This window comes from Pinus tabuliformis, chromosome 1_1, assembly GCF_031772625.1.
Source record: "Pinus tabuliformis cultivar Carrire ecotype Pingquan chromosome 1_1, CPIR1, whole genome shotgun sequence".
Lineage (NCBI taxonomy): Eukaryota > Viridiplantae > Streptophyta > Pinopsida > Pinales > Pinaceae > Pinus > Pinus tabuliformis.
Window position 1 is genome coordinate 427983009 of NC_142297.1, and position 14455 is coordinate 427997463.

At 35.1% G+C, this 14455-nt stretch overlaps 1 pseudogene; it reads right to left on the reverse strand.

Moving 5' to 3' along the window:
- Nucleotides 1–1539: 1539 nt before the first annotated feature.
- Nucleotides 1540–9219, reverse strand: LOC149213532 (WUSCHEL-related homeobox 8-like; annotated as a pseudogene).
- Between the last annotated feature and the right edge of the window lie 5236 nt (nt 9220–14455).

The window sequence follows — 14455 nt, forward strand, 5'->3', positions numbered from 1 at the left end:
TATGTAAAAACTTTGTGAGATTTTCCTCATTTGAGTTTTTAAGGAGGTTATGTTATTAGAAGCCAAGTGTATTGACTATTCCAATTATATTTTATTTATAGTAATGTCTTAAGAAACATATTCTTATACATATAATTTAGGGTATATAAATATATTGGTAAGTTACATGATCGCTTTGATAATTTTAACTTTATTTCAGCACATCATTTGTTTCAAATTCAACCCTTCTTTACAATGAAAATAATTTTTCTAATGCGTGGTAGAAACTATCATCTCTTTAATCTAGGCTTTACATAGACAACGTAAAAAATCAAGAATTTCCTTTTGCATCCTTTTGATATGTGAACACTACAAGTAGATAAATTATTGAAATTTAGCTTAAAAGGTTTAATAGATATACTTTTTATTTAGTAATTAATACAATAGAGTATAAGAAACAAGTCATGCTTAGATTGGAAATTCATAGAAAATAGAAAATCCATATTTCATCTCTAATCCGTTCAACCATATTCATCACTAAGGTATAAGAGGTATCTAAATATTATAACTTTTGCTCGTTTCCTTGTGGATTAAGATGATGAAAAGATTTAAAAGAAATTCATTTTCTAACTATATTTTTTTTTTGTTGAATTCAGACCACTATTCTTAAACACTTACCTTATTTATAAAAAAATCACTTATTCATACATTATCACTATTATTAAATATTAACCTTATTTATAAAAAAAATTCTTATTCATAAATTATTATATTCACTAAATTGTACTTTAACCATTATATCTAAAAACATTTAAAAACTTAACTCTACGTATACTTAAAAGTAAAATACGTAACTACTATCCGTTAACAAGGTTGAATTCAAGGGAGTAATAAATAATATAATTAAAAGTACCATATTTGGCAAAGCTATTTTAGTTTTCGTATTGTCTAATCCAATACCTTGCATTATTAAGTTCAGAGGAAAGAGAAAATACATTAAGTTTGGAAGAAAATGAAGATAAAATACCGAGAAAACATTATTCAAACGTAACATAACAATCTTCAATTTATACAGGGACAACCACTTGAACTCAGAGAAAATGACCCAAAATACCTAGAAACATGAAACTTCAAATATAACATTAGAATCTCCAATTTATACAGGCATAATCACTTAGATATTTATAACATATTCTAGAATGAAGTGCGGTGGTCTTCATGTTTTTATTACATAAAATAAAAAACATGAAACTATACTCGCCCTTTTTTTCATTTAAATAGAGCGCATGATATAATATTATAAACACACATACCCTTGCCACAAATTAACAAGGAATATTAAATATAAGGCCAACTGTAACACAGAGTTTGACAAATCCTACAGGAGCAACAGTATGCAAATATAATACCAGAACCAGTCAACAAAAAATTTGCTCTATCCTAGATAACGAACAGTATGCAATTCAAAATCGAACCCAGATAGGAGATCCAGCATTGATGTAGCGCTATTCAATTCCAAATCGAACCAAACCGGCAACACCACCAATGATGAATAACATTTCATATCTGAAAAATAGAATAAAACATGTTAAAAACACAGCAGTGAAGTTAAACTTTACCTTGATTCTACAAATATTTTGAAAATTTCTCAAAATATAGCGGTATGAAAATCTGCATGGGCATTAGGCATACCCAGTAATACATAGCTCCATGTTGCAGGGTTTCCATGGTGAACTCCCATTCATTCAGTAAAATCGGTGTTGGGAATTTTCTGTTTAATTCCAAAACAAAATATGAAATACTTTGTTTTTACCACAGGATCTTAGCACAGAGAATCAAATAATGTTTTTAGGCAGGACAGAGTTTCACACATGCCCAATAAATAACTTGTATTCATTAATAAAACAACAGTTGTTACAAAATCATTCTTCCTCCAACAGAGGGATTCTCCAACATTGCTTAGATGCAGTTAAAAAAAAGCTACTCTGTTTCACCTTTCAAATTTTAACACACTATTGTGTAAAGATTACATGCATTTACTGTTGTAAAAGAAATCTCCTCATTTCATTCACGCTACTACATATTTCATTTCTAGAAAAAAAACTTTCTCTACTGTGCATTGCTTAGAGAAAAAAAATTACATTTACATTGTTGTATAATTTTTTTTATATGCATGTTGCTGCATTCTTCACTCTACTAAAAAACATAACAATACATTTTTTAACTATACCATACTCCCGTGAATAATAAAAAACAATAAAATTAAAATCTTATCAACGTTTACCAACTCACAGTAAATTACATTTACTGTTTTACTGACAAAACTGGCGGTAAATGAAACTTTTACTCCACGTCAATTTCATGTTGCAGGCCTATACGAATTATGCGATTTTCAATTTGATCGCATCGCGAAATCGCATTCGGCAGAAAAGGAAAAATGGAGCACAAACATATGGGTGCGATCTGTGATTTGCAATCGGATCGCATCACAACATCGCAATCGCAGAAATCATACGACGTAGCGAAAGGTAACAGGATGTGTATGCGATATGCGATAAGATCACATCACAAACGAAAAAATAGTGCTGTAGTTGAAATTATCATTTCAACACTCCCCTTTAATTTCAACTATTGGGTTATCAGTCATACCCAAACATTTCCTCAAAAACTCAAAACTTTTCTGTCCCAATGGCTTGGTCAGAATGTCTGCAACTTGCTCCTAAGTCCTGCAATGTTTTAAAACGATTTCTCCATTGTTTACCAATTCCCTGATGTAGTGAAATTTTGTTTCAATGTGTTTCGTTCTCTTATGAAACACAAAATTCTTGGATAATGCAGCTGAGCTATTGTCACAAAAAATCACAGTTTCTTTTGTTTGTTCTTAAGTTCCTTAACATCCTTTTCATCCAAATTGCTTGACATGTTGTTGCTGTAGCTGCCACATATTCTGCCTCTGCTGTAGATAACGCTACAATAGGCTGTTTTTAGAAGCTCATGAAATGGCTCCTGAACTCATGTGAAAAACATAACCGGATGTGCTTTTCCGATCATCTACACTTCCATCCCAATCACTATTAGTGTATCCAATTAAATCTGAACATTCTGAAGTAGTATATAAAATGCCAAACCTTTTAGTACCTTTAACATACCTCAGAATCATTTTTGTTGCCTACCAATGTGCTTCTTTTGGCCTCTCCATGAATCTGGAAATTAAACTAACATCATACATTATATCTGGCCTAGTTGCAGTCAAATACATGAGGCTGCCAACTATGCTCTTGTACAAACTAGGATCAAAATCCTTGTTGTTGTCCTCTTTGCTGAGTTTTAATCCCATCACGGTGGGAGTGATTGCTGCTTTGCTCTCTTGCATATTGAATCTTTCCAACACTTCATTTACATATTTTCCTTGTAAGATAAAAATCCCATTTCCACTTTATTTTACTTTTATTCTTAAGAAGTATCTCAGCAAACCCATGTCAGTCATTTCAAATTCTTCTTTCATGACTATTTTGAAATTTTCAATAAAATGATCATCATTACCTGTAAAAATAACATCATCCACATATAGCACAACAATTAGTAATTTACCATCATTTTCTTTCATGTAGAGGGTGGGTTCTCCCTCACATTTTTCAAATCCATTTTCGAGTAGATAGGAATCTATCCTACTGTACCACGCTCTTGGTGCTTGCTTCAACCCATAAAGAACTTTCTTCAATCTGCACACTTTGTGCTTTTGGCCTTTCTTTTCATAGCTTAGGTTGTTCAATGTAAACCTCTTACATTAACACTCCATTTAGGAATGTTGACTTCACGTCCATTTGGTAAAATTTCCACTTGTTTTGAGCTTCTGTGGACAACACTGCTCTCACTGTTTCCATTCTAGCAACCGGTGTGAAAGTTTCCTCATATTCTCTCCCATACTGTTGCTTATATCCTTTGACAGCAAGTCTTGCCTTGTGTCTTTCTATTTTGCCTTCAGCATTACTCTTGGTCTTGTAGACCCATTTAAATCCAATGACTTCTTTACCTTTTGGTAGTTCAACTAAATCCCATGTCTTGTTTCTTTCTATAGCATTGATCTCCTCATTCATAGCTTCTATCCATTTCCTATCTTTAATAGCTTCTTCGAAATGAACAGGATCATCAACATGACAATATAATGCAAACGAAGAATTCATACCTTCATTTGCTGCCTCTTTCTCATAAATATCACTTAAATTTCTGAACTTCTTACCTCTTTCATTTAGTGTGCAAGTGCTTGAAGAAGCACTTGAATTTCTTCCTTGTGGTGTGCATGGAGAAGCACTTTCATTTCTCCTCAAGGGTCTCCCTTGCTATCCTTGTGTTGGTGCTGCTATTTGGGAATGTATTTTAGCCATCTCTTCATTATTTTCATCATGTGACAAAGAGGTTTTAACATTCACTGTTTTCTCTATGCTTTCATCCCAAGCTTTCTCCTCAATGAACTCAACATCTCTACTCACAATAAGCTTCTTGGTGGATGGATTATACAACCTGTAAGCTTTGGATTCCTCACTGTATCCAATGAAAATATATTTCTCCCATTTGTTGTCCAACTTCTTCCTTAGCTGATCTGGAATGTGTGCATAGGTCGCACATCCAAAAACTTTCATGTGGGTGACTCCTTTCTTTCACCCACTCCATGCTTCTTTCAGCACTCAGTTCATGACTGCTTTTGTAGGGCATCTATTCAAAATATACACTACACAATGTACAACTTCAGCCCAATAATCATTTGGCAAATTCTTTGCCTTTAACATACTCCTCGCCATGTCCATGATTGTCCTATTCTTCCTCTCAGCAACTCCATTTTGTTGTGGGGTGTACCTAGCTGTAAACTGCTTATGAATTCCGTTTTCTCTACAAAAACGGAGAAATTCCTTGGAGATATACTCACCTCCTCTATTAGTTCTTAGAACTTTGATATGCAGCCCGATTTGGTTTTCTACAAGTGCTTTGAAATTGAAAAATCTTTCAAACACTTTACTTTTGTTCGTCAGGAAATAAATCCAAGTTTTTCTAGTAAAATCATCAATGAATGTTAGAATATAGTGGGTGCCTACAAGTGATGGAGAGTTTGCATCAGTCCACATAAATCTAAGTGGAAAATTTATAAGGGTGATTTTTCCCTTATGCTTTTCCCTGATGGAAAACTTTCCCTGTGTTGTTTCCCCAAGATGCAACCTTCACAAAGGTTGTTTGGTTTCTCTATCAGTGATAATCCTCTTACCATTCCTTTTCTACTCAACAAATTAAGACCTCCAAAGTTGAGATGTCCAAATCTCAAGTGCCACAGCCAATTTTCATCTTTTGGTTTGCTTTGGTAAGCCTCTTGAGTCACTGCTGCTATTACTTCTTTATTTTTTAAATTTGCCTTCATTCTGAGAGGGAACATCATGTTCCTTGTCATCTTCATTTCAGAAATACATTGTTTGCTAGGTGCTCTATCCACGATGGTGCATACATCATTCACAAAGAAAACATTGTAACCCTTTTGAACAAGCTGTCCAATACTTAAGAGGTTACATTTCATTCCAGGAATATAATAAACATCTGCTATGGTTTTCTTTTCACCTCTCTTTGTTAAGACTTTTACTTCTCCTTTTCCGATAACAGAAACTTTATTATCAGTCCCTAGTGTGACTTGTGACTTCACACTCTGATCTAACATAGAAAATAGAGCTATGTTTCCTGTCATATGGTTACTGCAACTAGAGTCTAGAAACCATATATCTTCACTCTTTTCTTTAGCTATATTACAAGCTATAAACAAATTATTTTGGTTGATATTTGCTCTAGTGAGATTTGCATTAGTTCTATTATTTATATCATGCTGCTTCTTTCTACATTCATTTGCATAATGCCCATCTTTTTTTACAATAATAACATTGGACATTGGATTTTTCATACCTTTGTCCTTGAGCATGATGTTTTCCACTTTGTTGGTTGCTGCTTTGGCCTTGGTTCTGATTTGGATTGCTGCCTCTTCCTTGAGTATTTGCTGGACTGTTTCTTCCACCGTTGTTTTGGCTTCTGCCTCTTCCTCTCTTGTTCCTCTGCCATGACCTCTTCCTCTTCCAAAGGACATCTCAGTCTTAAAGGCATGTTCTAGAGATGAGTTTTCATTTCTACTCAATCTCTGCTCATGTGTTATCAATGATGCATGTAATTCATCAACTGTGAAGTTTGTGAGATCCTTTGTCTCTTCTATGGTGGTGACAATCACATCGAACTTTGAGGGTAGGACCCTCAATAGTTTCTCCACAATCCTCCTTTCTTCAAGAATATCTACCTGAGACCTTATCTGTGTGACCATAACAATCACTTGTGTGAAGAATGAGTCAATATTGTCTGACTCCTTCATGCATAGATTCTCAAAATCTCTCCTTAGCAACTGTAGTTTTGTTGTCTTCACTTTCTCCATGCCTTGATACGCTGTCTTGAGAGTTTGTCATGCTTATTTGGATGTCTTTGCTGCTGCTATCCTTGGAAACACACTTTCATGCACTGCTTGATACAAAAATATGAGGGCTTTTGAGTCCTTCTTCTTATAGCTCTTCAACAGATCTTTCTCTACCTGAGTTAACCTATTAAACTCATTTTCATCTGCTGGTTCTTCAAAGCCATCTTCAACAAATTCCCATAGGTCATGTGAGGCAAGCAAAGCTTTCATGGATATTGCCCAATAGTCATAGTTTTTCCCATTAAACTGTGGGAGCTGAGTATTAAAGATACCCATGTTAGTGATGGTGCTGAAGCCAACCATTCTTGCACTCTCAACTATGCTTCAAAAACCTGATTGTTTCTTCAAAAGTAACACAAAAAAATAACTTGAAAAATACCTTAGATTTTTTGACTGGGTCTTCATTCTGCTGGAGAAGCTGCTTCAGCAAGAAACCTTCCTTCAGCTTCTTTGACACCTTCAAAGAACCTGGACAAGCTCTGATACCAAAGTTGAGAATTTTCTGTTTAATTCCAAAACAAAATATGAAGAGAGAGTAATACTCTGTTTTTATCACAGGATCTTAGCACAGGCAAGCAAATAACGTTTCTGGGCAGAACAGAGTTTCACACATGCCCAATAAATAACTTGTATTCATTAATAAAACAATAGCTGTTACAAAATGATTCTTCCTCCAACAGAGGGATTCTCCGTGACTACTTCAGATGAAGTTAAAAAAAAAATTACTCTGTTTCACCTTGCAAATTTTAACACACTTCTGAGTAAAGATTACATGCATTTACTGCTGTAAAATAAATCTCTTCGTTTCATTTAGGATGCTGCATATTTCATTTCTACAAAAAAAAAACTATACAAAAAAACTTTCTCTGCATTGGTTCGAGAAAAAAATTACATTTACAGTGCTGTGTAACTTTTTTCGATTTGATGGCATGGTGAAATCACATTGGGCGGAAGAAGAAAAAATAAAGCACAAACATATGGGTGCGAAAATAAAGCACAAACATATGGGTGCGATCTGCGATTTGCTTTCTGATCGCATCGCAACATCGCAAAAATCACAGGACGTAGCGAAAGGTAATAGGATGTGTATGCGATATGCGATAAGATCACATCGCGAATGAAAAAATAGTGATGCAGTTGAAATTATCATTTCAACAATCTGTTGGCCAGTGGAGTAAAACAAAACTGCATTTTCCCAGAACATACCCTTGACGTTTATCGGTCCCACGGGTACTTGCACTGGAAGGTTATTTACAAATACAGTTATTGAACAATCATACATCAACTTCTCGCCCGTCCCTGTAGAGAAATATTACCAGACATATATATTACAACCACGAGAACTTTAATGGTGCATATGTAAAGCAACTTTTAGATGTTTGTTCGGGTATCTAGAAACAAATATATTGTCACAGAAGCAATCATTGCACCAATCTTAAAAATTGAAAGGCCTTTTAGGTGCTTCTATATATATGTGGGGCATGTTCAAAAATTGAAAGTTTGTTCAAAAACTGACGCGAGGGGCATGTTCAAATCTACATATGAAAATAGTGTTTTGGTGTTGTCAGTACATGTACATTCATTAAATATTCCTCCTCTTGCTATTGTAGCTGCTACTGCGTCAGTGTAACTGCATTGATCATTACTTATTCCTTCATTCATTTGCAAATGATAATGGTCCTGATGAGAAGAAACATGAGCAGCTGGCACAACAGAAGTGTAGGTTTCACCAGCGTTGCCCAACGAATTCGTTTTTGTGTCAGCAACCCCAATGATTTCTTTAGACTGATCGGTCTTACACTTTTCTGAGATAGATTTAGAGGTCTCTCCAGACTGAAGATGGCGTTGTCGTTGCTTGGTTCTAGCCTTTTTGTTCTGAAACCAGTAGAAGACACTAGCGTCCCTAACTTGTCCGAACTCTTGCAGCTGATTTCTGATTCGTTCTATTTCATCTGGGGTAGGGTTTGTCACCCCAGAGTTAAATATCGACTCTAAAAGCCGGATCTGTTCTGGCTTTGGATTCCATCTGGGATTTGTTTCCCGCCGGCTCCTTTCCTCATTCTCTGATGATATACCTGCACAAAATACAGCTGTCAGAACTTTGTTCCACACTATTATTATTATTGAGCATATTATCAGCCTGTGAACTCATATTATTGAGCATTTTATCAGCCTGTTATTTTGGATCATCCCTTTCAATGGGAAATTGTACTAAGAGGCAGACTTAAGCCACGAAAGCAGGTTATGCCTGATACAAATGCTTATCTAGAGTTTTGTTTGACCCTGAAATTTCACTGCTCGATGCTAAAAGTCAAATTTCATTCTATCAATACCCAGTTGCTATTAATGGATTTGTGTATAGCTACAACGGGATTCTCTTATTCATCTAAATAGTGTTCTAACTCTATTACTGAATATGGGACATAAAATGTTATACTGCATTTATCGGTCGCTCAAGTCGTATTCTTTCGACTCCATATTTAATCTCCATTTATAGGAGGTGGAGATGGTAAGAGCGGGCGCATTAATCTCCAAGCAAATTCGGCCCCAGCAATATCTTTTAATTATTGTTATCACAATGATGCTATAACAAACATAGAAGGAGAAGGTTGGAGTTACAGTATATGGTCACCTTCATAAGATTGTCTCTGGCTGGAAATCGCTGAAGGATTTGAAGCTTCACCCCATTGACTCTGAGATGTTGAGGGATTTGCCATGAACATACTCGGCCAAGGGATCTAAGGATTCATATTGGCCGGAAGGAGAGGTAAGATGGGTGTCGACTCTTCCACCCTCAACAATTGAAACTGAAAGACCTACAAATCACAAGAACCTCAAAGCAGGTTTCAAATTACCCGCTGCTGCTGAACGAACAGAACAAATCTATATACTGTCATTGGATACCAGGTAATCGCACAAATAGATATAACAGGTAATACCTATCTCCAATGACAAATGACAGAAGCCGGAATATGCCTGGATTATTCATAACTTGTTCAACAAATTCGTTTTAGGACGCGAGTGGTTCCAAACTGCCAAGGTCACTAAATGCTTCAATTTCGTTATTCTAAAAGTCAAATTAGAGCCAGGCGTTTGGCCGCACGAGGAAGCTCCGTAAATGAAAACGGGTATCCGTAAAAGATTATCATGCCATAAACGCGCATAGGTATAAATACGAATTATGTATTCGAGGCCGCTGCCTCGCAGGGAGGCCAATTGGAGCATGGGAAAGGCGACAGATTTCAAATGCGTCAAGCCAATTTACGTGCTTCTTGAGAATTTGTGGCGAACTATGGTCATAACCTCCGTTCGTATTATGGAGAGGCTAGAGAATAATGATATTTAGCCAATTTCAAGTGCCTCTAACCAATTTGTGTCTCATGTGAATTTCCGGCGAATCTGCGGCCAACCATGTTTAGAACCGTCCGTAATACGGAATCTCTTGTGGCTATACATCGGCACGCATAGAATGCTTGTAATATGACTGATGTAAGCGATCTTCTTCGATCGCTCGTTCCCCAACGTGATGCCGTTGGTGGTTTTGTATGTTGTGATCACTATCTGGAATCACAAAAACACAATGATGTTTTTATCATTATGTGCAATTTTATAAGCGAAACAAAAGGTAAAATGAATGGTGCAGGATATATATATAAACACACATATAAATAGAAATTGGGATTTTTGAATAAAAACAATATGTTAAGATTTTTGAACTATTTTTACTTGTAAAATAATAATTATTATTTTTTAATATATATAATTGTTATATTTATAAATGGTTTATTATTTTTTTTATGTAATATATATATATATATATAATTTTTATAAATATATTTATATTTTAAAAAAAGATATATATTCAAATATATCTTTATGATTTTTAATACAATAAAGAAAATATATTTTAAATTATTGTTCTGCTTTGCTATTTATTGCTCTAATAATAATAGAATTTAAACTCTTTATTTTCTTTTAAAATTCTACCATTTTATTAATATGGAAATTGTCTATATTAAAATGGAAATTGTCTATATTGCCATATTTTACTTGATATGGAAAAAAATTGTTTTCTATATTTTGTTTATGGCAAGTAAGAAAAATGAAACTACTTTTTTATAATTTGTATAAATTTTACATAAAATATTTGTAATGTTATTTTATATAATAATATATTATAAAAGAATTGTTTTTTTTTTCCAAGGAAAAAAATCGGTAACTTTTTATTAAAAAGATAATAAAAAGTTACACTAGCAGATGCATTGAAGCATTCCGTAAGCTGCCACCAAGGCTCGAGTGCTTTCGCACCCCACGCATCATTAGAGAACTAACGTGCATAAAGAATAAGAAGAAAGGAAGGGGGAAAGAGAAGAAAAGAGGCAAAAAACTGAATTCCGGCAATGAGTAGGACTCACGCTTCAAGTTTTTCTCCCCTTTTTCTTTTCGACCTTACGCCACTCCCTTGGGGTGGGATCGGTCAAAGCAATGACTAATTGTGTTTCTGCATTCTGTGTTCCAGTTTCCTTGTCTGAATCTGAAGTATCTGAGTTATGGTGCCGTTTGATGCCTCCCGTGCTCAACTCCATGCTTGTCTTCTCTGTCCTGTTGTCTGATGGGATTTCCTTCTGATTCTCCATTTCTTGAGCTACCTCGGTCTTTTCTACTGGGATCTCTTCCTCAGCTGCTTCCGATTCTTCGTCCTCTGAATTTGAGTGTGAAAATTGCCATCCTTTTTTCTGCTTCCCTTTCTGCTTCCTTTTATTCTTAACTTCTGGGCATGAGCTTTGTAAGTGTCCTGTCTGCCTACAGAGCCTGCATCTGAACGCGGTGTTTTCATAGTCTAGTACCTGTAACCAGTTCTGTTGTTTGTAGATCAGCCTTATATTGTCCGGCAACCCTTTACTTAAATCTACTTCCACACAGATACTTGCGAAAGTGTAGATCCTTTCATCGATCCTTTCTAGATCTGTTTTGATATATTTCCCTATGCTGTTCCCAATGCCTTCCAGCACTCGTTCATTCCAAAAGTGCAGCGGGAGATTGTATAGTCTAACCCAGACTGGCATTTTGGTTATAGTCATTTTATTTGGATCAAAATCTGAAAACCATGGGGTCATAAACAGCCCCGATGTTCCCCAGAACCATGGCCCAGCACTAATGACTGTATCTCTGACTTCCCTGGATGTAAATCTTACTATGAAGAAACCCTTCGAGCATAGATGGATATCACATTCCATGGTCCAGCTGGTGAAGATCCAGTGGAATAAATCCGTGGGTTTAGGCCAGAAGCTGTTGAAACGGCAAATTAAAGCTTGTGTTTCATATGACTTAACGAAGTCATCAATCCCTGACGAATCTAAGTTTAAGGCTGGAGTCTGCTCTGACTGATCTACTATGTATGGCCTGGGTATGTGCCCGCCTTGGTCTGGAGTGGTCCCTGAATTCCTGCTGCCCTATAAGATGTTTTTGTAGGTTAACCCTCCCTTGGGTTGGAATTGGCCTGCAATTTTTCTCCCTTTATCTGCCCCTGTGGAGCTTGACTGTCCCTGAGGCAGAGCCCCTCCTCTCAATATTAAGTTTAACGTAATGGTTGATCCTGGCCCAATCTCATAACTTCCCAGCGATCTACCGTCCTGGAGGGACCGCCTACCACTGATCAGATGTTGGATCTGGACTGGATAGCCCAGTTCAGCCCATATTTTTTGTTTCAACTGCAGAGGGGTATCTCCTGCATGAACCCAAACTAGGCGAGATTTCCCCTGAGGGGGGTTAATCAGAATCTGAAAGCAAGAATTTGTTACCTGCTCTGGCTGAAGGTAAAGATCCAGATTTGGCTCTGTTTTTATTCTTTTTTCCTTGTTCATGTCTAGATCTGTCGAAAAACTGCTCGATCTATGATTAGTCCCTTCGATCTGCTGCCTGGGCTCAAACTGTGCTCGAGTAAAGGCTAGATCGTGTAGATCCAAGCCAAAATTACAAGGTTTGGGTCCATACGATGAGGGGAGACGCAGATCTGCACCGTTTAGCCCCCTCCTATCTTTTTCCCATGCGATCTGGGTTTGACGGGCCCTGTCCCCTAAGTGCCATACAAACCGACGGCTTCCTTGCTCAAAAACACAGTTTGGACCTTCGATCTCTTGCCAGAGAGCACCCTCCTCGCGGATCGACGTAGAACGATGAGTTTCTCTTGAAAGCCTCGCCTCACAGCCCCGTTGGCGACTTGTATTTCGCTCCCGTCCCACTATCTTTAGATTCCATGTGCTCAAAATTCTTGCAGGTACTCGGCCGCCCTGATCTAGGCATACCTGAGACAAGATTAATCGTTTTTCTGAGGGCGTAAACGATTTCTCAGCAACGATTTCTGTTGATCCATACCCAGGACCGCTTTTAGTTTCAGATCCTGACTTGGGGACCGATGCGGCTGCAGAACGAACCCTGCCTACGCAAACCCTAGCCGTCACCATCGCCATTCCTCCATTCATTCTCCATTATAAAAGAATTGTTATATTCAATTTTACATATATAAATGGTAATATAAAAAATATAATTATTTAATATAAAAGTTGAATAAAATATTATTAAATAAAAATTTGAAAGAAATAAATTTTATATTATTATTTAAAATATTTAATATATAAATTTTAATAAAAAAAAGAAAGTTATGAAAATAAGTAGCTAAATTAATTAGAAATATAGGTTTTTATTTAAATTTTACTATTTGAAAATTGTAAGTGTTTATGATGATTTGAGCATTATAAATACTAATAAAATTTTATTCCATAATTTTCTGCTTATTTTTATAGGGATAAAGAGAAATTTATTTTATTTATTTTATTTTACTTGCCATATTTTACTTGATATGGAAAAAAATTGTTTTCTATATGAAATTATTTTTTTATAATTTGTATAAATTTCAAATAAAATATTTGTAATGTTATTTTATATAATAATATATTATGAAAGTATTGTTATATTCAATTTTACATATATAAATGGTAATATAGAAAATATAATTATTTAATATAAAAGTTGAATAAAATATTATTAAATAAAAATTTGAAGGAAATAAATTTTATATTATTATTTAAAGTATTTAATATATAAATTTTAATAAAAGGAAAAACGAAAGTTATGAAAATAAGTAGGTAAATTAATTAGAAATATAGTTTTTTATTTAAATTTTACTATTTGAAAATTGTAAGTATTTATGATGATTTGAGTATTATAAATACTAATAAAATTTTATTACATAATTTTCTGCTTATTTTTATAGGGATAAAGAGAAATTTATTTTATTTTTTTATAAATTAAGCCTTTATATTAATAAAAAAATAATTTTCTAGTAACCATGGGGATGCATCCTCTCCTCCATTAACTACACTGGTCAATCAAAGAAGCAGAGTCTCCAATCCCATTAAAATCAAAAAATTTATCCCATAATATGTGCCAAACACAGAATTGGCCTGTAACATTATCCAACAGTCCCTCAAAAGCATAACATACATATTTTCTAAATATATACGAACTTGAAAACCTTCAAACCCTAGAGAAGCTACCCAAAATACATATAGTCATACAAAATTTTCACCACCCATCTACAAGATAACTAGACAAATAAAATCAACTAATAGTGAAGCTCCATAATTGGCCATTGAACATAGAGCAAGAGGACTAGAGAGAGAGTTTATTGAGCTACTTAGAGTTATTGGGTGTTGAGAAATACGAGGAATTAACTAGATTCATTGACTATTTTGAAATACACGTAAAGAGTCATTGAGCCAAGTTAGCTACACAATTTACTATACTATTGGACTTAACTCTATATCGGACCTCGGTATTGGGTTAGGTTAGGTTACCAAAATTTCAATTGATCAATATCTAATGTAACATCTCTGATATAATGGGAAGTTTGTCTATTGTAGCTTGCATGCAAATAAGGACCTTGTAATGGTTATAGGGAACAATAAACACGTGACTATGTTATGG